This window comes from Branchiostoma lanceolatum, chromosome 5 (assembly GCF_035083965.1).
Source record: "Branchiostoma lanceolatum isolate klBraLanc5 chromosome 5, klBraLanc5.hap2, whole genome shotgun sequence".
NCBI classification, from domain to species: Eukaryota; Metazoa; Chordata; class Leptocardii; order Amphioxiformes; family Branchiostomatidae; genus Branchiostoma; species Branchiostoma lanceolatum.
This window is the reverse complement of record NC_089726.1, coordinates 24,085,130-24,111,901: the sequence shown is the minus strand read 5'-3', so window position 1 is coordinate 24,111,901 and position 26,772 is coordinate 24,085,130. Positions and strand designations below refer to the sequence as shown.

Sequence of the window (26,772 nt, the reverse complement as noted above, 5' to 3'; positions counted from 1 at the left end):
CCAGTGGTGGAACAATGCTCTTGACTCTCAGCGAGAAAACGGAGTTATGACCTTGGATGTCAAGAAAGCCTTTGATCGAGTGTGGCACCCGGTCTCCTGTCCAAGCTGATCTTCCTTGGTATCCAATGTGACTTGTACGGCTGGATCTCATCGTTCCTTGCTGACAGGTGCCAGTCTGTTGTAATGGACGGATTTACTTCCTCAACTGTGCCCATAACTGCTAGAGTTCCCCAAGGCAGCGTCCTGGGGCCTTTACTTATATAATATTACATAATATTTAATGCAGGTAAAACTGAGGAGATGATTTTTAGCAGGAAACGCGAACAGACCCACCCTCCTCTTCATGAATGAAGAGTTGAAGCCTACACAGAGCATTACCCTTCTTAGTGTCACCATTACCAAAACCTTAACTTGGACTCCATTCATCAAAAACCTTGCCAAGAAGGCGGCTAAGAGGTAATACATCCTTTGGCGTACTAGGGCCTCCTTCCTCTTCAGGCTAGGATCACAGTGTACAAGGCATATATCCGTCCCCTCATGGAATACGCTTCCCCAATATGGAGCGGAGCTGGCACAACAGCTCTCAACCTTCTAGACAGACTCCAGAGGAAAGCTGCGCGACAACTCCAAATATGGGACCCACAAAGAGTAGGAATATTCCCCCTGGACCATGGGAGAAAAGTAACCAGCCTTAGTACCTTCTACCGGCACTTCTTCCTGCCACCCTCCGAGGAACTCACAGGAACCATGCCGACACAAGCAACTGGTCTGCGAGTGACCCGATCAGCCACAAGTGGCCTAACATACCTTGTGAACATCCCTAGATCTAAGACTCAGCTCCATTTGACTCCAGTAGACTATGGAACGCAATGCCAGCCTCGGTTTTCCCGTTATTCCAAATGTGAACACTTTCAAGACTGCAGTAAACAGAGTTCTCTTAAACCCCTTATAGCTTATCCTATAAAAATAGTACTTATTGTTGTATACTGTAATATAATGATATTGTGATGATGATGATAATAATAATATTGAATCTGAGGTAATGTTTAAGCGGATGACAAAATGTAAATTCGAGGCAAGATTGTCATGTGACTCTCTTTTGTGTATTATGCTTATGATGTACGAGCCGCCTATCTTCGTGGAATCGATGACAACATCAGGCTGACGAACTGATTAAAAAAAATGATAGAAGCGGTACCGATATGGATATTTAAAACGTAACTCACCATCTAAAAATCAACAAAACAGAGTACAAGTGTCCCCAGATTTAGTTCGTCATTGTAAATCGAAACAATCAGAACACTGAGAAAATCCAGGTACATTTAGCGCGTGCCTTAATACGCTCACATTATTAGAGACTTTAAAGATACCTACGTATCTCGGTACAGACTATATTTGTGACTTTGCGTTTTACTCTAATCAAATTGTAGGAGAACAACCCACATCGGAAAAGGGTATTCCAAACTGTGAAACAAGCGCAACACTTTGTTACGTGACGTTGTGCAGAAAGACTACTGTAAAGTGACAGTTGGTGCCCTTTAGCGTTTATGCAACCGACCGTCCTAAAAGTATGCCACGTTATTCAAGCATTAAGAATACCTAAGTTATCTGCTCACAAAATGGCTGACATAGTCACATTGCTTTATGTTCAAAAACCTAGTCAAGAAATGGAAATAAAACGTATTCCTCTATAAGATGACACCGTTAGGTTTCAAACAGACATGACATTTTAAGACAAAGTGTCCAAAGGTTTAAAATGGAGTCACACCAGCTGTGTGAATAATACTGTAATTATGATTATATATCCTTGAGGAAAGGTGTGTGCATTGGCATTTCGCGATAGCACCGATCACATACAGTACGCGTGTGGCATGAGCTGTAAACTACAGAAAGAGATAAGCAAAATACTATTCGGAAGTACCTATGTTTTGCTAAGTACAAACGCGCAACACGTTATCGAGGGCACATCTACCAATCAGTTCTCCGTGGCACAAAAGAACGTCCATCATCTGATAAGATCTCTTAAATCACGCCAACAAATCAGCACAGGTGGCTGTTTCTCACGGCAGAATAGGTCGTCCTTTGTCTGATAAGATCTCTTTAATTACACACCTGGCGCCATGACGCCGACGAAGGACATACGGCTTTTGTTCTTGCCAGAAAAGAGAGGGTTCCGCCTACGGCGAGGTCGCTTTAATCACACGCTTGGAGCCAGACGCTAATAAATCATCCCAGGTCGCAGTTTCTAATGGCACAAAAGAGCTGACCCTGTCCATGAATGAAGGCCACCTCGGATAAACAACGTTTCTTCACATCTAATGAATACGTTAAGCAGGCAATCATAGACAAACTCTTTGCTGTGACATAAGTTTAGTCAATTATTGCACAGAATCCCAACTATACATCTAAGACATCCTTAGTTGTAAGTACCAGTTTGTCTTTACCTTAGGTGGACACAAGAACACTTAAATGTATAATTATGTTCGCTTTATAGCTGACGACCCGTGCCACCAAAAATTGACCTACATTAGGGTCTCCATCATGACATATATTGAAACTAGAGTTCCACGAACACATTATCTTCGCCAAATAATCAAGGCTTATTATATATGGAGAGTGATTAATATTTACCTGCTTATCACCCCTGCAAATTTGATCATGCACCATACCATTTGGATTTTATGATGGGGCGAATAAGTCCAGTCTAGATAGGGTTGAAAATAATTTGGTGGTACAGGACTAGTATATGTGTAGAGTGTGCTGATATATGTTATAACTGGTCATGAAAAAATATGAGTATGTTGATATTATATGGGCCACAAAGGTTCGATATAGCAGTGTTGTAAGTTGAAAGTGGTGATGAAATGATACAGTTGATATATATAAATAGAATAAATCTTTATTCCATATCATACAAATTTTGAAAGACATGGTACATGTATATGTTAGTTTTCCGCACCTAGCAGTGATGCAGTTTGTTGCAGTGTATTCTCCAATCAGAGGAGTGGGTATGGCTGTTTTTTTACGTGTTTTTGTCAGGCTTTCTATTTCTTCCCCTTTTCGTTATGTCGCCAACCGTGTTGAACAAATATCCTAAACTAATTGCGTTAAAAACCAGCAGGACCCACACCTCTGCTTGGAGAATAGTTTATTTATTTGACCTACATGTACGTTTATGCAAGGCCATCTGTTTACATGACCTGACACGGTCCCATGTCCCATTATGAAATGCAGTGGGTTAACAAACTTTCCTTACTAATTATGCAAATTAGCTCCTGATTTGCATATTTAGTCATTGATTATGTAAAGCACCATCTGAGCTCTCTACATACCAAACATCACGACGATCTGTCGACCCCTTCTCAAGTTATTCATGTCCGAATGTCATAACAAAAACACCCACTGCAGTTCTTAACAAACCGCTAGGGGGCCCAAATTAACAGAACTTACTTTCTGTGGCATGAACTATCTACCACACAAAAATCATGACCATAGCACTTTCAGAACATATGCCCCTAAATTTTGAAGCTCCGCTGCAGTACCTTAGGTACCCGCTAGAAGGCCCATTATCGAACTTGCCCTTTCTTTCTGTAAACCATACTCATCCACAAGATACCATACAGATCCATCAACAGCTTCTCGAGTTATGCTGGCGACATACAAATACACATCCACACAAAGTCCGCTGCAGTACCGACGGAAAATACCAGGGGAACCATTTTTGAACTTGACCTCCGTTTTCACAACATCTACACACCTGCAAAAAATCATGAAGATCCATCAACGTTTCCGTCACTTTCTTTGCCAACATACAAACACAAACAAATTCAAAGTCCGCTGCAGTACTGTTGAAAAACGCAAGGTAAACCATTTTCGAACTTGACCTTCCTTTGCACAACCACTACCCACCTACTAAAAATCCTAAAGATCCATTTAAGCTTTCTTGAGTTATGCTTCTGACATACATTCAGACCCACCCAACAGATTTGTCAACCGAAAACATAATCTTCTCCGAGTACAAGTACTCGGCGAAGATAATTAACCTTTGTCATTTCGAGCATTACCGACAGAGATGACAATGATTAGCAAGGAAACCTGAACATATGCCTTTCAGAAACGCATTGCCATGGCAACACCAAAAATCATGAACTTACCTACTAGTAAGTATTATGACATTGTTGCCAAGACGATTTTAGCAGAAGCCATTAAGTTAGGCGGCTCTAGCACAGGCGGTTCAGGAGTTATACGACACGAAAGTTGGTGCGGGCCTCAAAGGCCCCCTCGTGTTTGAATATATCCCAACAAAATATGTTCCTGAGATGACCATTTGTGGTATAAAATATTTAAGTATTACACGCTGTAGTGAATCGTCTGTTTTTCTCTCAGACAAAGACACAGAACGCTCAGTGCATTATTAGATACACGATTCCTTGGTATATACGGATATAAAAAGGGGATATCTGAGGAGAACTAGACTAAAGTCTCAAGAGACTGAACTTCCAAAGGCAAAACACTAGCTTTCTTTTGTCACTAGAGTTGTAGCAATTAAAAACCTAAAAACAAAGTCCAACCGTTAGATCGAAAAAGAGAGTGTTTCTAAGTAAAAGGGGAATAACCGAACCTGACAAACTGTATCAAAAAGAATATCCCTCTGTGGCTATTCAGGCTCAGTTTACATTATGTGATATTTTCTAATGAGTTTAGATTAGATGAGTGTTTTTAAGAGCGTTGTGCATTTTTCGGTGTACCAATGCACATTTGGTAACACATACTACGAAGATAAGACTTTTGGCTGTTTTAAAAGAAATTGGCAAATTTTATCTCTAGCTTTCGTGTATTAAATGTGGCAGACAAAGCATCATATCAACACCATACACACGTAAAAATAAATCTGGTCCATATTGCACGGAAATGAAACGGAAAAGGAAAAAACTGGCTACCTTGCGTGAAAAACCTCCACCGAATCTGTATCTGATCTTTATAGCCGGCACTTTCGAATGAGGATGCTTTTACAGTACTTGGTGGCAACGAGTTCCACACTAAGATGGTTCAAGGAGAATAGGTACACATTAATCCTAGGTTAAATGATATTTAACGGCAGTTTATTTGTCATTTTGTACATCATCCGTAGTCTGGACATTTTCCTTCTCTCTTCGAATGACATCCATCGCAGATCTGTCTTCAATTTGGTGACATTAGCACTGCAAATTCTTATTGGTTCTGCTTGGTTCTGCATGGTTTTATACCGTCTCCAATTTATCTTTGTATTTCGTAGTAAATGAATCTCATACTGTTGCAGCGTATTCTAGGTGAGGTCTTACTAGGTCTTACAAGTGATTTAACCTTTGATGGGCATGCCTACAAATTACGTTTGATCACTCCCAACGTCTGTTTAGCCTGCAGGAAAATATAGGAGAAAGGAGGACAATATAGGAGAAACCAGAAGATTATATGAGAAAGCAGGAGAATACAGGAGAATGCAGGAGAATGCAGGAGAATGCAGGAGAAAGCAGGAGAATACAGGAGAGACCAGGAGAATATAGAATAATGCAGGAGAATACCTGAGAATGCAGGATATTATAGGGGAAAGCGGGAGAGGGCAGGAGAAAGCATGAGAATATAGGAGAATGCAAGAGACTATAGGAGAAAGCAGGAGAAAATAGAATAATGCAGGAGAATATACGAGAATGCAGGACATTATAGGGGAAAGCAAAAGAGGGCAGGATAAACCAGGAGAATATAAGAAAATGCAAGAGACTATAGGAGAAAGCAGGAGAAAATAGGAGGATATAGGACAATGCAGGCGAATATTGAATAATGTAGGAGAATATAGTTAAAGTTTGAGAATCAACGTGTGTATATGGAAACCTTTGTATTTGGTCGAAAAGCACATTACGGGCCCGTTGTGTAATACACTCGCGGTACCGTGTAGTCGTTTCTTGAGATACGTTCATAAATTGAGGGTATTTTAACGTCGAACTTTCCCTATCATAACGTAATCCCTGAAAACTGAATTTCTCACGACTGTTTGATCAAGACACAGACACTGTACTACGTGGCTGCAGGCTTAAGAACACTTGTTTACTGTGAACTGATTTTATGCGTGCTCTGTAAACAGTCGTTTCTAGAACCAACTCAAGACAAAATCAATGGATTTTGCCGGCACTTTTTAGCGGCCGTCGATAATGGGTCATTTCCAGTAAGTGAAATTGAATCTTTGAAGCGAAAAGGATGTGAGCATAATAAAACAGCGAATAGACGACTTCGTATTCCTTGGAAATTTAGAGACCGTCGGACACCGAGAAACTTCGCTGCAGGGATGGACCACAAAATAGCCGCCCACGGAGGGCAAGGGTGATGACGTCACGTAAATACGCCCTATAGGAGAAAGCAGGAGAATATAGAATAATCCATAAGAATATAGGGGAATGCAGAAGAACATCGGATAAAGCTGGACAACCAGTAGAAGATAAGAAAATGCAGGAGAATATAGGAGAAAGCAGGAGAATAAAGGAGCATGTAGGAGAATATAGGAGAAAGCTGGAGAAACCAGCAGAATATAGGAGAATGCAGGAGAATATAGAAGAAAGCAGGAGAATATAGGAGAAAGCAGGAGAAACAAAAAGAATAAAAGATAATGCAGGAGAATATAGCAAATATTTTTTTCTATCCCATTTTTTGGTTTATTGTGTCTATAGATGAAACAGAACAAATAAACTTTAGAAACATGAAGTTGTTCTTTGCAAAGGTCGGAAAGTTTTATCGTTTCAAGAACAACACGGCCTGCACTTTTACTTGTCATTGCAAACAGTGCAGTAATAACAAACCCTTTGTATCTCCCAAACGCCGTAAAAAAACACACCCATCAACTGAATAATCAGAAAGAGACGAGTTTCCATGTGATACTCCGAAGCCCTGACAAACTGAAACGTTGTCTCATTTTGGATCTTCGTCCGACAAGATGAAACTAAATCTGTGACAAAGGACAGTAAAACAAAATATTGAAAACCTCAATATTGATAACATTTCAAATATCTTAAGATTGGGGCAATTTTCTTTAGCCAGATGGCCTCATTTCTGAGTAGAACGAAGAGCGAGGTAGAATTGCTTGGCGAATGATGCCATCCAATCAGCAGCCCTCTGTATGGCGCCAATCAAATTGACAGTATATGACGTCAAGTTTCAGGCCATTGTAGTACTTTAAATTATAATTTCAAATGGTATGCATTATGAGGTAGGCTGTTTGTTCGGTATAATATGCTCTTTGTAGTTTTATGATAGTGTACGTTTTTCTACATATCAATAATTCAAAATTCAAACTCAAAGAAAGATATTCCATGGTCTGTTGTTGAACAAAGATTATCTGAAAGACTTTCTTAGGTTGAAAACATGTCAGTGTCTTATTTTAGAACACTTTGTAGATGTGTGAAATGTATAACTTCTTGAATTGTCATTCCATGATAGTCTTTTTGTTTGAAATGTTCAATGAAGACACTTTGACAATATAAGGTTTCCGAATTTTCACAAAGAACGACTTCATATTTCTAAAGTTAATTTTTTTGTTGGATTTATAGATACAATAAACGAACAAGGGAAAAGAAAATTACCACTTTAAATATTAATATTCCCCAGTTTTCTCCTTTATACTCCTGCTTTCTGCTGTATTCTCCTTTCTCCTATATCGTCCCGTTTTCTGCTATATTTTCTTGAATGTGAACTTTCATTTGCACCCCGAATCCACGTCTGATCTAAAGTTATGACAGTTAATTGTCTATAATTGCCTGCTTAACGTATCCATTAGATTTGAAGAAACGTTGTTTATCCGAGCTGGCCTTCACTCATGGACAGGGACAGCTCTTTTGTGCCATTGGAAACTGCGACCTGGGATGATTTATTAGCGTCTGGCTCCAAGCGTGTGATTAAAGCGACCTCGCCGTAGGCAGAACTCTCTCTTTTCTGGCAAGAACAAAAGCCAAAAGTCAAAAGTCGGCGTCATGGCGCCAGGTGTGTAATCTTAGCAGACAAAGGACGACCTATTCTGCCGTGAGAAACAGCCACCTGTGCTGATTTGTCGGCGTAATGAAAGAGATCTTATCAGATTATGTACGTTCTTTTGTGCCATGGGGAACTGATTGGTAAATGTGCCCTCGATAACTTGTTGCGCTTTGTGCTTAGCTGCTACATAGGTACTTATGAAAATTATTTTGCTTATCCCTTGATATAGTTTACAGTTCATGCAACACGCGCTCTGTAGGTGACCGGCGCTATCGTAAAATGTGAATGTGCACTGACCTTCCCTCAAGAATTAAAAAAAATCATAATAACTGTCTATTCAGACAGTTGGTGTGACCTCATTTTAAACCTTTGCACACTTTGCCTTAAAATATCATGCCTGTTTGAAACCTACTAATGTCATCTCATGCAAATATGCGTTCCATTTTCGTTTCTTGACTAGGTTTTTGAACATAAAGCAGTGTGACTATGTCAGCCATTTATGTGAGCAGATAACTTCTTAACGGTTGAATAACGTGGCATACTTTTAGGACGGTCGGTGGCCTAAACGCAGCGTCACAGCGGCAAAAGGTCAACAAGTGTCACTTTACAGTAGTCTTTCTGCACATCGTCACGTAACAAACTGTTGCGCTTGTTTCACAGTTTGGAATACCTTTTTCCGAGGTGAGTTGTTCTCCTACAATTTGATTAGAGTAAAACGCAAAGTCACAAATATAGTCTGCACCGAGATACGTAGGTATCTTCAAAGTCTCGAATAATGTGAGAGTATTAAGGCACGCGCTAAATGTACCTAGATTTTCTCAGTGTTCTGATTGTTCGATTTACAATGACGAACTAAATCTGGGGACACTTGTACTCTGCTTTGTTGATTTTTAGATGGTGAGTTACGTTTTACAGCCCCACTATGTAGTTTTAGGGCAATACAGAAAGTAGATTTTCCTACCGTTTCTTTGCAAAGCAAATTTGATCAACTCTATAAAATTGCTTAACGACATTCAAGGAGGGAGGTTACAACATAACTGCACCATAAAAACAACTTTAAAAAACTGTTATCCTCCATTCAAAACACCACACAGTGTGAAACCAACACATGGCCACACGTGGCTGGCCACGGCTTCTGTACTTCTTATCACTCTGACTGCCCAGTGGGGTGCCTGTTTACAGTTTACCAGTTTCTGTAAAAAGTCATCCTTACCAGAGTTCTTGCAGTTTTCAAGGGAAACTAACCACACTTTATTCATACCCTTCAAATTATACTCTCTAGAATAAGTTAATAGCTGTATTCTACCCTCTTGGAAAAAATATGAGTGTTTCCAAAGAAGGAGAGCTTCGTGAAATCTGGCAGAGTAAAATGTGCCTTAGTGATTAGACCACCATAGAGGTCCTCCAGTGCACTGGGATGTTGTATGCAGTGTTGTACTATTGAGGTGGTGTCCGGGAGTTCTTTGTTTTGTTTTTGAACAGTTCACAAACACCAACAATAGACAGAATAATGAAGAAAATATGCTAATAAGGGGTTGTACATGTCAGTACCTGCCATTCACATTCAGATTTGTTCACGAGAATATTTCTAATTTTTGCGCCAAAATGTTACACAGTGGGGCTTTAACAATCCATAATGGTACCGCTTCGTTCATTTACGATGCTGAGCTAATTCTGAACGATATGACAGAAGAACACAAATAAGTAACAACGGGGGGGGGGGGTTAAGATGTACTAACCAAGTTACATCTGATCAGATTGGATGGAAACACCGAATTGTCAACAGAAAACTTTTGTTGATTTTTCATATTCACAGTTCTGAGAAGAGCATTCGAACATGACTGTAACATTTCTTTGTTGTAAAAATCAGCGGGTTAAAACTAGTTTTATACAAATTTTCAAGGATAGGTAAACATGTTTGATAAGAGGTCATGTAAAGTAAACGTAACTTGATGAACGTAGATTTTTATCAATCTTCTGCTTGTTCGAATTCCGAAGACGAACTAATCTGGAAAAACGTGTACTCTTTTTTAATCATTTATTTACGATGATGAGTTAAGCTACAGTTAAGGACATTATGAAATGCCTATAGCATCTATAGATAGTCAGCGGGATTAAACTTATACAAATTTGCAATGAAAGGTAAAGACGTGAAATAAGAGGTGATAATTTGCTAACTTAAAAAGCCTATAAAATCAAAAGTATCACCGCAGTTTCTTTTTAGTAGACTTTGTAAACATCTTTATCTCTACACGTTTGGACATATACTGTGGTGATCCGCTCCTCCTTTATAGTAGTAATAATGATATATATATAATGCTTACTTGTTTACCCATATTAACACTAATTATTATAAATTTTCTATGTGTTCATCTACACAACTAAGAATGACACAATACGATAAAAAGTTTTAAAGCATGTGCGACTGCAGGAAAATTGTATGTAGCTTTTTTGGAAACTCCTCCTATGTACTTGTTTAAATTGGTCATAATCTTGATTACCGATAGAAATATAATAATAAAGTGCTTCAAGTAATACATAGTAAATAATAACGATGTAGTAAGGATGATCAGATAATAGAATGAATAAAGATAAATATTGAACAAATGACGTTATTACTTGAAACAAGTGTTGCTTACGAGATTACGAGTCACTTTTAGACATAAGCAAATAGAAGGGTTGTCGTATATTTGTCTAGAGACATTTGAAACTTTTGACTCATTTTTAATTAACGGATGACTGAAAATGGTGTGCGAAAAAGAGAAATATGGATTTACTTCTTTGTCGGGTATAATAGTTGGGTAGATGTTAATTATGATTTACAAAATAAAGTCGGGTGGTCGTTTCAAGGTAACATGTTACTACCCCGCTCCCTAAAAATTGCCTTTAAATATTCATTGATGGTTTATTAGCTCAAAAATATGTTCCTATTTTGCACGATTTCGCAAACTAAGCATTGAAGAAACTTCTGGCAGATCATTAATGTAAATTAATAATGGTAGAGGGCCCAAACGTTGTCCCTGGTGTGGCTGTGGATACTCTGTCTACTAGTTGCCGTAAGGTAAGACAAGTTCGTACACCCTTGTGCAAACATTTAAACCTTCGCCGAGGTTAGGTTTTTTTGTCAGCGTTCGCGTGTGTTGTGCGTCTGTTTCTGCGTGTGTGTGTGTGTGTACGTGTGTTTGAATCTGTGCTTGTGTCTTTGTCTTTGTCTTTGTGTGTGTGTGTGTGTGTGTGTGTGTGTGTGTGTGTGTGTGTGTGTGTGTGTGTGTTTAAACTCAAGAATGTCTGGCTGGATTGTAAGTCATTGGAACTGCATTTGCAATTGCAGGAGCCTATTTTGTTTGAAACTTTGAAAGGGAATGACTCAAAAAGGTATTGGCAAATCGTAATGATATTTAGTGTGTAGATAGCTTAAGTGATGATTGACAAGATCGTATGCTAATTATTCTAATCGCTAGCTACTTTTCATACTTAATGAGTTATGTTGATAAATTAGTTGGATTCAATAATAGGACTTTAAAAACACGTGAGATATGAAACAAAGAAGAGAGTAATATCGATAGATATCAATTAGGCGACATTGCGAATGAATACCTGATTTATATAGTCAATGGAAATAGTCCATTCCAAGTCACCACAAGGGTTTTACGTGACATGTGTAATTATTTTGAATAAATTTGAATAAAAGAATATCTAAGTCGCAATGATTCTAATTTTTTCCAAACAATTCAATATAAGAATCTGAATTTATTTGAATCCAATTAGATGATTTAGAAACATTTTGAAAGAGGCTGCACAAACATATTTTTTTAGAAGAATATGCAAATATCTATGTGATTCTTCTAAATATCGAAATATAGAGAAATATAGAAAAAGCTTGGATTTTGGTGATTGCCATAAAATTTGGTGCTAATCCAGCCCTATTGTCTACCCTGTGTATTTTTAGATGTCACTGCTGGAAATTATTAGGTCCTTTGTGCAAGCCATCTATGCATGGTGGCCAAGCAAGATGTGTGAATTGCTTTCTTCACAGCCCACTGACCCATTTATACAATGTTCTAGATAGTTGTAAAAATGGTAGAAAACAGTAGAATGCTGTAACCATTATCTAGAAATTATTACAAATATCATATTCCGTATCATTAATATTTCCAAAGTTTAACACAACCAGGCAAATAATTATAAAGTTCAAATGACATCCTCAATATTTCCAAAGTATGAAATCTCGTAGACAAATAATTACAAAGAATTAAAAACAGTTGTAAATTATGACAATAACAACCCTTGCGGTGACTCGGAATGGACTCTTGTATAATGCCATTATGGTAAATGATAGGGATATCATTATTGCGGCATTAGGAAGTAGATGTGGACATTATGAAGCATAGATGACATTTACATAATTTATAATGATACGCTACAATTGCCTTCTTTGCTAAGTTATGACTTTCATCCTTCTATATTTGAGTAGAGAAGATGCTCAACTGACATAATCCATGCAAATAAGGTTCTTATTTCAATAATTAATTGGACACGTTTATGATATGCCACTGGAAAAGGCAAAACATCAGTGCACGAAGGTAAGGGGCTGTGGAACTCTAGTTGTCCTTTATATAGAAAATAATAAGTGTAACAATATTTATTCATTCAATTCTAGACAAGCTACAAGTATTGACACGTCGGGCAAGACTGAGATTGGTCAGTAGTTGTTAAAAAACTTTTGAGTCCCTTCCTTTGAAGATTGGGATGACGCTAACAATGCAATGTATCGGTGGTAACCCCTGCCCTTTGTAAATTCTGTGAGATTATTGTTGAGAGAAGCGATAATTGTGTGTGTAACTTGAATTTTGTGAGAATATCACACGTTATGTGTCAGCCAGTTTGTTACAATAAAAATTGAATTGAATTCACCTGTGTGGTATTGCACACGTTTGAGGTCCCTAGAGGCTGCAACACTCATATTGCTAAAGAGAATGGAGGCATATTTCAGCTTAGGCCGAACCAGCGTAATGTAAGCTAATTCCAGTTCAACCAGGGATAACTTGCCTCAGAACCTTTAGAGATGTCAAAAAACTTGCATGGCCTTAGTAGATAGAATCTGTGCGTGCTCAGTCCAGCCCAAGGCCTGATGTAAGGTAACACCAAGATGAGAGTAGAACGGGACCTGTTGAATGAGGTGACCTGAGATGTAGATAGGGGAAAACTCTATTCTGCTCTGTGCGGACTTTTGTATTAGTCTGGATACAGTTCAAGGCATCAGACATCGAATCAGTCAGAAACAAGTTGGTGGTCGGAATTAGTAATGCTGACTATTTCCTTAGACGTTGGTCTAGAACTTGACAAGGGGGTGCCATCAGCAAAGCAATTCATGCTAGACGTGCACGGTAAATCATTGATGTCATTTTTTTATATATCAGGAATAACAGAGGGCCCAGGATGCTTCCTTGTTGCACGCCCGCGTACGTGTACCCCAAAAACGACGTAACACCATTTATTCGATAAACCAACTGTAACTAATCATACAGCCTCCTACATTTATATAATCACCAAGAAGCGAGAGGGAGTCTAAAGTACTAGAGTATACTACATATTTATATATACACATGGATATGTACATGGTTGTTAACATGTGACTTGTGCTTAGCCTAGTGGGGCAAAATGTACAATAAAGATCTAAATTCATTATGGGGCAACACTGATTATAACCACACGATAATGGCGTCCGGTGAGGTGGAGAGTTTATGGAACTTTTTGTACAGCTGAATTATCTGGAATCTCTTTTTTAAGAAAAGAAAATACAATTTGATGCAACTCCATGCGTCATATAAATTATAAATAAATCTCATTAGCAAAATTAATGGTCAACAGGGATGCCTATATGCCCATAGAATTTAATGCACTCTTTAGTACCAATTCCAATACTTTTCAATACTTTCTCTATTTTTTGACAAAAAAATGTAAATTTTGGACACTTGACAACTTTGGACCAAATGATTGAAAGTTCGTACCAAAGAAACACATGTTCACAAAACCTCATTCACACCTTTGTCTTTCACTCTGTACCTGAAATGATTTTTTTTTTGGATTTTTGGGAATTTTCATACAAAAATGTATATTTTGGGCTCCTATGAAACCCGCTGACCTGCGATTAGGTATTGTGGTCCCCCGAACGTCCGAAATGGAACGAAATGGAACGAAATGGAACGAACTTCAACAACATACTGTCAAACCTGGCCACAGTAGTCAATTTTTAGTCGGTCCCTTCGACTTTCCTCATTGATATAAGCATTAGGAATTAGTCTATAGCGGTCACCTGTCCAAGTTCTCGAAAATGTAATTATCCGGGCTGAACTTACGTTGTCCGCCAGTAAATAAAAGATCTAAATCAAATTTCCGCAGTATTCCAAGATGGCGTCGCAGCATGCAAACAAAGGTCATCAGAGTTCAGCGGACGATATCACTGTTATTAAGGTTAAATACGGTGAATATATTTTGTAATACCAAATCGCTGAGAGTAATTTCATTATCAAAACCTTCAAAACGAATTGATACAGATATGCAATGATGTAAAATCCAAATAATACTAGATTTATAAAAGAAAAAAGCACAGATCCACTTTTCTAATGAGTACCACCATACTATAGATAATGGTAGAAGCCAAACCCTAACTGTAATCAAATGAAACTCGCCACGATGTTTCGACTGAAAACTGGTTGAAAACTAACAATGAGTGGCAACTAAGGAACAAAACAACATATATTTCCTTTCAAATGTAACATTATGAAATGATATACCGGTAGATAGCGAAATATACGGAACGTTGTAACATTCACAGTAGACCGGAACAGGAAGCATTTAAAATACAGAAGCGAGCGGTACTGGTATTTCATTTCATAATGTTACATATGTTATCTTGTATCATATCGTTCCATTTCGTTCCATTTCGCAGTTTCTGGGGACCCAGGTATGGCGATGCCTATGAAGTATGCCCATATGACTTGAGTAACACTTTTTGAAACATTTGCCAGCATTATATATAATCCCCTTTCATAACACGGCTAGATTGTATCAGTTAGGAGTCTTTGTCATATTGTAGCCAGACGGGCACATACAGGATGGGGCCGGTATTGGGTTGGAGGGCAACAGACAGCTCTTAAGAAATTGTCAACACCCCGACTTGTGCCCCCAGCCTATAAAATATTGTAAAAGGCTTCGACTATACCCGTTTGACAGGTTTCACGCATCATTAATATTCAGGAATGTTGGTAGGTAGATAGTGTTTGGATGGATGAAACGTACGAAAGCCTGTAGCGACACAACTGGAACACATCTCGGAGGCATGTGGAAGACAGTGCGTGGATACGTTTCGGAGGCAGCGCGCGGAGGCGTGAATCCCACATTCTGTGGTTTCTAAATAATGTCAGTCTTTTTTAAAAGGTTTCAGAAAGTATTTTTTACGGCGGCAAGGCTTGAGCAGTTAGGTTTATGAACTTTCCCAAACTCCAGTTGAATTTTGCAACCTTCGCCTGATCCCCAGCGTGGTGAAAAAAGAGGGCCACCTTTGGTCCCATCGTTAGAACCAGGAGTTAGAAACTGAATTACATCAAATTTGACAAAGTCTTTTTCTTGTAATGAATGAATGAAGACCTTTATTGTACATTCGTGCCCCGAGGGGCTAGATACAGGTCGTTTAACATAAACCTAACTAACATTAAATGACATACACAGTAAACTAAATACAGCATGAAGTTAAACGTAACGTTACATGGTAGACGAAAGTGATGAGCTAAGCTAATCCAGTAGAGTCACTTATTCTCGCTTCTTTGTACATGTGTAGATGTATGAACAGATCATGTTTCTTGAGCAAGGGTTGTCTAGACGCAACAAAATATGAATTTAGATAACAATAAGTTAAGATAGTAAGTTGGAACATGTAGGAACAAATGATGAATCTATGTTGCAACATTTTCGAAAGGAATACAAATAACATGTGTAATTTTAGAAATTTGTCTAACATATTGGAACACAGCAGAAACTATTTAGAACATCAACTAAATGTTGAAAATAGCTCTGAACAGTTACCTATCTCCATTAGATTGTTACAAAAATTTTGCAAATGTTAGAATAAGAGGAAACAAACACCCACACGGTAATGTGGAATTGACTCTACTGTAGTAGATCTATTTAAAATTTACAATTAGAAAATCACTAAGGACTATTGATTTTTTGACAGATAGTTAATTTCGCTAATATATCATGTATAATACATAAAGTTCAATTTTAGGTAGAAAATGGCATGTTAACCTCCATTTAAGAAAAAAAATTTGGACAATTATGTTTAGACCTTTTCGTTTCAATCTGGACCCTGGGGCCAGAACCATCAACTAATTCAGGAAGTGCTACCTGCTATTACCTTGCTGCAGTTTGAAAGGCTGATTGACCGCCATAACTACATAAACACATACAAATCCCAGACTGTCTCTGGCTTGAAACAATGCCAGGAGAAGATTAGTATAATACTGGTGAACGATTCAAATATTTTTTTTTCTACTGGTTTTATAAAACCATACAGAATGATGCAGAATGATTGTAACAAAGCTACATAATCAAAACAACTTTCAGTTTTAAGAAAATCAACCTTGTGTTCAAATATCAACGTTCAAATCAGCCTGTCAAAGTCGTTTCAAAGTGTAACTGTACCTATATTTGCAAATTAGAAATTCCCTCCTCGCAGTTGAATTCCAATGTTTGGTTGTTGTATGTCTAGAAATATGACTTGTAGTTGTGGTGTCTACATGGTATTCTAAAAGCCAGTATATAGACTGGAGCTCTGTAGAATTTGTAAGGTAGAATTGGATATTAACTGCCACCCAATGTCTTTACTTATACCGATACTAATAAATAGAGCATGGTAAGCCAGTGTTGTCATTTATATTCTGGGCTAAATAAAGCTAACTTCTTCACGGTATAGGAATACATCAATTCGTTATCTGACTACATTTCAAAAGTTAATTGAGATAGTAACTTGTGTTTGTGGTGACTATCTTAGCCAAGCCTCCACCGATGTGAACACCACGACAACAATTTTTCAGTAATAGTATAAGTTTATGATTTTTTGTGTTGCCATGGCAACGAGTTTCTGACAGGCATATATTACAAAATTCGCTAATTTCGGCTCAAACAATTAGGTTTCAAGGCTTTCTTGATCTACCACATTTGCTCTCCTACATCATTAAGATCCCATGTAATCTAATGCAATTTTCCTGATTAAGTATTCATGAATTATGCTCATTTGATGACGCTTGATGCCCAGATTGCACAAGCGACTTTTCAACAAAAAGAGGCCTAGCCATTCACCGGAGTCGCTGGTGCCTACATTACCCCTCCACCGCCAAGACCCGGTTACGTGCCGGTAGCCTCGCAGAAAAGGAGGTACAGCGCCAGAAGAGACTTGCCGAGGAAAAGGAACGTGATCACGCCATCCTACAAGGCCAACAGCTAGAAACCGTCCACACATTTGACTACCTCGGAAGCCGCATGCAATGTGATGGTGACCAGAGAGCAGATGTGAAATACAAAATGGACATCGAACAATCCCGTTTCAGCTCCCTACAACATATATGGAGGGACCACAGACGTCCACATCAAATGAAGATACGTCTGTACAAATCTTCTATCTGTTCAACCCTCACGCACAGCGCGCACCCTGAAAGCCTACGTGTGCGGAGGAGACAACCCGCCTGAAGGCTCCCTGTTGATGGACTGTGAATACCTACTTTTTGAACACTTAGCTAGACAAGCAGGAAACGGGCGAATGTGGAATGCCAGAATCAATAGGATAAAGCGATACATTGTATATAAAATGTAGGCACGTAGCATAAGACCATTGGTCGGAAAATGTGAAACATACAAACGTATTTGATGACGTCATCTGCCAAAATCAAAGATGGCAGACAGCATTATTAGTTTGAAAATCAACGTTTCTAGTCTATTTTAATTGTGTTTTGGGATCTTTAGTAGCAAAAATTGTATTTCTAAAAATTTCATGATCGCCTATCCAAGATGGCGGATCCCATGGGATGGATGAAGGCTTATGACGTTATTCTATGGCCTAATTTTGACATCAACGCATTTACCATTGGCAACAGAAGTCTTGTCAGACTTTATTATCAAAGAAATACCCTATTTTGTTAAATGATCGGTTAAAACCATCAGGTATTACGGGAATTCCCTATTTATACGGTTTTAGCCAAAACATTCAGTTTCAGTTCGTTTTATTTGTTTTACCAGAAATACATGTCGCCTGGTGGCGTTTTTCAAAGATTTCTGGGGGGTAAGACCCCTTATATATAAATACAAAGAAACATTTTGAAATATCAAATAATGACCAACAATACAGCAATAAAGGTTAACTTGAAAATTTAAGTCTTCAACAAAGAAAAGAAATCATAATTAGATGATAACCGAAGTAACGATAACTCAAGAGACTAGACATATTGAACCAGAACATAATGGAGAGTCAAAACAATGAAAAAACTTAAATGTAACGGAATTTGCATATCAATGTGTAAATTATAGGAAACTCATATCAATAATGACTCTAATCGTTAAATCATATTATCAAATAAAAACAAGTAGAAAGTATAATGATTCATTGAGGAGTAAAATGAACTTATTCCTAAGTCATATGTTCTTCTCTATATATTCGTTTTAAGAGTTAAAGTTTTTTTGCCGATTTTAATCTAGTAGATAAGGAGTTCCAGAGCACCGCCCCAGAGCACGACAAGGCTTGCTTTCTTTGTTTTGATTTTGCTTTTGGTAATTGAAGGCCGCCTTGTGCTCTGAAGCGGGTATTATGGGTATGGATGTCTGCAAGCTAGCTAAACAGTGCAGTAAGGTGGGGAGGCGTTATGCCATTGAGTGCCTTAAAGACTCGTGTGGCTTTGTTTCTCTTGTGTACGTCGGCTAATGGGGTCCACCCAAGTGTGTGCAAGACAGTCGCAGAAGAGGTGTAGCGACTGCATCTCAGAACCACACGACCAGCTCTACTTTGAAGTCTCTGCAGTTTCTGGCTATCTTACAGAACTGTAGGCAGTTGTGTATGTTATCAATATGAAAATAAGTTGGCCCAAAATTGATCCCGGAGGCACTCCACAGATGACACTGAGTGCTGTGGATAACGATAAGTTTATGCATGTACGTTGCATCCTCCCACTCAAATACGACTGGAACCAATTCCATGCCATATGTTGAAGTTTTTGCAAAACTACGCTGTGATCAAGCGTGTCAAATGCTCGAGATATGTCGCAAAAGACAACCCCGGTTAATTCCATTGCATCGATGGAGCTTAACCAATCTTCGATCACTAAGTGACGTGCTGTCTCACAGGAGTGTTTCTTTCTGAACAACTGGTACTGAGTTAAGAGTCTGTTTTGGTTCAAATAATGATATAATACAAATGGGAAAAAGAATCATGGATTCGAAACGTGTCACATCAGGACTCCAAGTTAAGCGAACGGCTTATAGGTCAAGTGCGATCCAAGCAGATGGTTTTGTTGATATCATTTTGCCTATATTGGCTTATTTTCTTTATATTGAAACGTGTTTAGAACAATTACTATTGACAGAATAGGAACATTTTGCTGATACTGTAGTAGATCTATTTCAAATTTACATTCTATTAGAAAATATCTCAGGACTATTAATCTTTTGACGGATAGTTAATTTTCTTATATATTATGTATTTGAGGCAGAACATGTTATGTAAATCACTACTTGGAAAGCATGAACATTGTGAACTATTTTACTTGTAATCGTTTTAATTTGAACTCATAAAACTGAGAAAAAATTTCCGATTATTGAATATCTAACGCCTTAATTTAAATATCAACATTGCAATGAACTCCTGGGCATACCGGCGAATGAAAAAGAAACCATTTACATCGTAGAAGTATGAATTTTAAAACTAACAGATATTCATGCTATTGGTAGCTAAGTAGATAGTTTAGTTTTATCAGTCGTCTAAATCTGCAAAATATGTTTATACCCTAGCATTCGCAGATGTTTTCATATCGATTAGACGGGGAAAGGGACATTACCGAGTATTAGATTTAGGTAAAAAAATTCAAAGTAAAATTTTGCTGCAAGGACGCTCAGAATACGTCGAATACATATTCGTTTTTAAACGTTGTTCACGTCTGAATACCAAAGTACAGACTGCCGGGAGACACATTTCTGTTCACAAATAGCATTTCACAATAAGCCTATCGAATGATTTTCATAATGTGATGATTAGTGTGAAGTACAGATTACCTTTAGCAGAATTGAAGCTTATTGCAAGTCCCTTGGCTAAATCAAAGTAGCATGAGATCGATGAGCAAGCATTGGAAAAAAACAAAATATGTTACTTCTCTAGTTTAAAAGCTGAATCTAAATTCATACTTGTTGGCCTTTGCTTTTGTTTTGGGGACAGTTTTTTTGTGATGTGTGTGTAGTGCGATTTTAAGGAAAAGTAGTTTCCTTTTTCTCTATAAACGTATTATAGGTTGTAAATTGGTGGTCTTTTGGACACAGGACACTTTTTTGTACCGCTCTTACTCTATTTCACTGACGTTGGCAATAATTCTAATTTTGAGAATTACAGAGCGTAACTCAAAATACTCTAGTTCCTAATATTATTCTGTAGTGTTACTTTTTGTATGTCTGTTAAAAACGTTAGCCTACGTATATCCAAGCTCTAATTATTACAGCCGGCAAGACAGGCCTGGTGCGCGGAACCATGTCAGTCCCCTCACCCAGCCTGTTTAGCCGAGCCAAGCCTCGGCGATTTCGTGCCTTTTTTTTCTTCGGCTGGCTATCAAAATTCAAAACATGTTAGAAATATTGAGTTCAAAAATCATCATATGTTAGGAAAGGGCTGTACGAAGTTGAAAGCCATATGTGCATAACGCTGTACAAAACCCCTGTCGGGTGCCCCATTCTATTGCCCAAAGAAAAATTACCTCGATTATTACCGCTTGGAAGGAGACCGAACATAGTTGAATTATTGATGTCCTCTGCAGATCATGTTTTCTATGGCAAAGGCTGCCACCGTACCGTGAACAGGATTTATTGTGAACTAGGTATATCTATGATGTTACAAACTTCTGACTTCTCCACTCTCGGATGTGGTTTAGTTACTAATAATAGGATTGGGGGATATCCTGTGCCATAACTTACTTATTTACTGGTTCTTTTGATTATTGAGGTTTTGAAAACGTGATACAGATCTTTAAAATTAAAACTTTCATATCTTAACAAATCCCTTACAACCACAAGCTGGTATATCATTGTGTAGACCGTTTTCAATTTCTAACCACTGTGCACCTACTCCGAGGTTTGTTGTTTTAGGTACAAATGATTTGTTTCGGACTTACTAGAAACATTTTCCGCATGAAAGTTCGTTTTAATTTTTTTAAGTCTATTTAAGCTTAAGGTCAATGTGAAATTGATATTATCAGTTTTTGTTTTTTATCATTTGCCAGCAAAATACTTGTACATGTTGTATTTAGATTTCTGTCATTTTTATTACCATTTCCCATTGAAAATCGTTTAGAATAACTTTTAAATCAAAAGGTGTCCACTGATACACTCGATAATGATAAATCTATTAAATAATAAATACTATTTGTCTATTACTTTTCAGATGAGATTGGCTGAATATCATGATCATGGCATATACAACAGGTGAGATCTGTTTTCTTCTGACACTAAACTAACATGTAGGTGTGGACATAGGTCAAACACGGGCATCTAAGATAATCCCTGATATGGTTTTATGACCTCACAGATGTTGTTCTGGACACACAACAGGTACGCTTGCACGTGCTAAGAAATTGAAATAGGCTTATTTTCTGCTGACTCACGAGGCCGTGTACATAAAAGATGGTGTCGGTTGCTAGTTGTTCGGCAAAGAGCAGCAGTGTGTGCGCATCTACATTGTTTTTTTTCAATCAAAAAGTCACTGATAAATCTCTAAAATCTTTAATCAATGTTTCCACTCAATTTTGAAATGTCAACTCTCACTCTCCTGTGTCTGCCCTCCAGATTGGACCCCTCATGGAGAAGGAAGCAGAACATGGTCCATGAGAAATTGCATGGGACGGAGCACAGCAGATAACAATGGAAAACATTCCAATCCAATTTCAATTTACTTGCCAGCGATGAATAGTATCCAGTATCACAGTACAGACTCGACATGAATAGTTTGTTTGGAAGTAGAGCTTCAATTTTCATGTGAGTTAAGCCAACGTCCTTGATTGGAATTGCATGCATGTAATAGCATTGTGGTACAAATATCACAGTTTGAAAATAAAGAAAGCAAAGCTATGTAGCTTCAAAGTCTCGAGTCTTGCATCTTTGTGTATGTCCAAGTGTAAGAAAAAAAAGATAAATGAATTTCGGGACGGTTTATTTATAAGTAAAAGTTACTTTGGCTGGTTAATTTATGAGATGGCTAACATGAAACAGTACATTTTTGCATGGGAGAGAAATATAAAGTTTTTGCATGTTCTGCTCAAGAAATGTATGTAGTCATGATGCATTTGTTGAAAAGCAAACACTCTAATTTAAGGGGCGCAACGACACGTTCATTTCAGGACCTCAAGCTAGCCACCTAGCCAACAAGAAAATACAAGCAACACAACAAGTGTTACCGCTTACGTTTCCGCCAGAGATATTATACAGTATTATTCGTTAAGTCAAGGACAGAGAAATATTTTTCACTTACCACTAGACCCACAAGAAGTCGTAGATTCTTTATGCTATCTCTTATTAGATCTAAGACTTCAGTGTTGAGCAACACATACATCGCCAGGCTTGTCACTATCTTAAAAGTGTTGACTCATGATCTCCGTTGAATTGGAAATCGAGCAGCTAATCTGTATAATATCATAGCGTGTAAATATAAACAAGGCATAGCCATCTACTACAGATTCAACGCACCCCGCAATCTTTATCTCCCATACACTTGGACCACGTCTTGTGAGTGTAACTCATCTATTGCTTTGTCGCATTTTGTTCTTTTAAAAAAAATAAATATTCTTTCCCTAGCATGTTGATATCTGGTTCATGCTTCACAGTTGTACGACCCGCTTTATAGATTTTTATAGTTGAATTTGTTTAGATGATGTTGTTTTAAATGTGAGGGGGGACAACCTGTAAAGGTGAGCATGCACCTTTTCCCCTTCAAGTTATTACTTTGTGAAAAACTCAAACAAATAAACACCATCAATACAGAGATTAACAAATAAGTAGTTTTTCTTTTGGTGTCAACATTTATAGCAACCGTTGGCAAACGCTTAACTGGTGCTTTTTGTGGACAGAACAAAATTAACACAATGGAAGCCTTATTCAAGCATTCCGTGCCTTACACCTGTTGACCTAGTCAAGTGGACTCCTGTCTTCTTTGATCTGACGTTTGAGTTATGATGATCGATGTCCTGTATTTACAAAATATTTGCAGACTGCATATTCCCATAGCTTAGCTAGCTCTAAATGAATTTGTAACGAGCTTACTCCTTCCGGAGAAGATCTGCGTATGTTCGAAATCTCGTACTTGCTCTATTAGACGTACTCTCCAGATGCACCTAGGATTACATTGTCTAAAAGATAACCGCTGAATTTAGGTCACACCTGGCATCTCTCAGGCGTATCCCCAGGCTTGGTGTGGCCCTGGAAACTGATCTTATTGCAGATCAGTAGATGTAGCTACGATAACATACAGCGTGTTGTGACAACGCTTATCTCGAAATCTGTCGATACAGAATGGCATTTATGCTGCTACTAACGTGATCTAAATTTGATCTGTACTTTTAGTTTACTCAGTAATGATAAATAACGAACGTATCTACGTCGGGCTAGGGTGAATAATGTTTCTCTGACGTGCGTCCGAATGTTCCGAGGCAGAACGTTTGCTTGTTTATTCACTTACCATTCACAACCGCTCGCTGATTAATTTGTGTTTTTTTTTCATATTCATTTCTGAATCCCGATGCTTTCAGTACTCAGAAAATACTGACAATTTTTTTACATATTGTCCCGACGTTTCCGACGGTATCAAAAAAGACCTAAAAGCTATCTTAAAAGGGAATATGATAGTCTATGTGACATGTAATTTAAAACAATGTCAACATTATTAGAATTGTTGTTAATATCAAACATCTTCTTACTCAACAAGCCATTATTACTATATAATAGTCTAATACACTGAAGCTTCTAATCCTGCTTTAAAAAATGGGCGTATGTCCACTGAATCCATCTTGATGTCAATTCTCTACCTATATTTTTGAAGTTTAAGATTTAAAAACATTATTAATATCATTAGGTAGATATTTCCCTATTCCAATTTTTTCAGTGATTATCTTCCAGGCACGTTTGAGTGCTTCATAAATCTAAATTTCCGATGTAATGCTAGCCAAACTCGACAAAGCAACAATCTGCATACACCTTAGTTCAAACATCCCTCGCCCAAACGAGTGTGCGATACGTGTTATTGATTATAACAACTTTCCTAATTCTATTCTAAATGTATTGCCTTGTTTTGAAACTAAAAAAACACCTACTTCCATTCCCCATGATGTATTAAACATTACACTGCACCAGGCGCCTGTTATAAATACAGCGTTTATAATCCATTTAAAATCAACCCATTATAGTTCTTAATCTATGTACGTATATTTCATATGATTTATTTCATCATCACCATCATCGTCGCCGCTTTCTTATGATTATTTTGCTCGTGTTAAAATCAGTTTAAAGAATAATGAGTGTAAGGGGAAGAGAAAAAGCATTCTGTTCTTAATCTCTAGTTCTGAATGTTCTCATGAAAAGTTTTTCAGGTTGAAGCGTACATTGTACATTTATTACAGAGAACAAGTTTGAAAATCGTTGAGACATGTGTAAACTTCGTAACACTAACCATCCGTTATATACAGAATCTGCCACACATGGCCGTATCCCTCTGCAATATAGATTATGTAAATTGTGTTTACAACCTAAACACACTCATATTCAAGCCATCGTCAATTTGTTATCACAAAAACCTCTACTGCCTTACATTGTATATTGTCAAATTATCCTAGTTCAGATATGTTTACATGTTCTTAATGTCAACAAAATGATACCCATGTGTATGATAAGAAAGTTTTTTTGCAAGTTCATGCCCGTGGGATAATTGCAAATACATGGTAGAAAAATAAGGAAAAATATACATGTGTCAGTGAACTGTAACTGACTTTGTTTGAAGAATAGGCTACTAATACTAAATGAGACTGTTGGATATCTATAAATAAGCTGGGTTTGACTTCCTTTTTGGAGGCAATGGAAGACCAAAAGTCACACTTTTTCTAGAATGTGTGGGTTCTGTGATTTCAACAGGAAAGTAGCTTTTTGTTCATCCGTGAATGACATAAAGTAGGGGTATTTCGTGGTAACTTGTTTAAACAATTCAGTTCTTTCGTCATGATTAACTGGAAAATTTGAAATGCGTTTCGTCTTCCACCGCTTTGGACGTACAGTATTTACAAATTCTTTGACACATCTCTAATATCGTCCTCTCTCTACTTCTAGTGGGTGAGCACTAATTCCCAATTTGCTGATGGCCGAGCGCAACGCAAAATTTGCACGTTCTGGGTACCTCTCTCTAGTGTATACTGTTTTACAAGTTTTATAAAATCTCAGTTTACCTGTATTGGTACTTATTATGAAGGAATGTCTTGATATACATATTTGGGGTCACAAAGTGAGTTATCGGAGTATAAAATGTGAGTAACCGCTACAATCAAGGATTTCTTTAACTCGCGGTAATAATGTTTTTCTACGACTACTATAGAATGCGTAACAGAGCTATGCTGTAGTAGGAGTGCGTCTATCTGTAAAATGGCGTCAAACGTAATCAGTACTTTATGAGACAGACAGAAAGTCCAATGTCAAGAAGGAGTCTATCTAATTCAGATCTACATGCTATATTACTACTGTTCCTGGGGACACTAAGAATGTTAATATTATATATATATATCTTGGATCTCCCGTCGTTGCGGCGGATGAGGTTCCCTCCCACCACGCTTGGGGGCTAGGTTTGGTCAGGACGACCTGCACAGTTTTAAGTGGAAGTTGCTTGTGCGGCACAAAATCCACTCTCTCCGCCAGGAGTCTGGATCTCAATGGTGCTAGGTTAGCCACAAATTGGGCCGAAAACTGGCCGCAGGAGGTGTCGAGGTCACGATTTATGAGGTTTAAGTGAGTAAACAAAGTAAAAAATAGAAAATAAAAAAAGAAATAATAATAAACAGGCTAAAGCCTCGGTTCTGCAGTAGACCGCCAGGGTGGGAGGGAGTCGTGCTGATATGATGAAGTCTCGAGAGCTAAAACTAACAAACAAACAGAAAAGGAAACGCAAAAGGTACTGTAAACCCTATCTAGATGTCTTACTGTGCAAGATGGGCCTCCAGGAGTTGTTCCCACCAAGGATTAAAGTAGTTTTAGATCCAAGGTGGTATATATATATATATATACATGCAAAATAAGCAACAACGAATTCAACACTTAAATTATACTTTCATTACAAAAAGTGTTGCTATAATAACGTGATAATAATAGCAATTACAACTTATTTCCGTTATGGGATAGGACTTTTCCATACTACGCAGTACTCAATGCAAATTCATCCGAGTCATTTGAGACCTACCGGATCACGCGACTCCAGGAAAAAATGTTTTTTTCCGATAGTCCTCGGCT

The 26,772-nt window shown here is 37.9% G+C and overlaps 1 long non-coding RNA gene across 1 annotated transcript; it reads left to right on the top strand.

Annotated features, from left to right (window-relative positions):
• Positions 1-8,001: 8,001 nt before the first annotated feature.
• LOC136435800 (uncharacterized) lies at positions 8,002-22,377 on the top strand. The gene is made up of 4 exons (XR_010755923.1): positions 8,002-8,135; positions 8,544-8,676; positions 21,683-21,723; positions 22,084-22,377. It is a non-coding gene; the product is annotated as an uncharacterized lncRNA (long non-coding RNA).
• Positions 22,378-26,772: the final 4,395 nt, after the last annotated feature.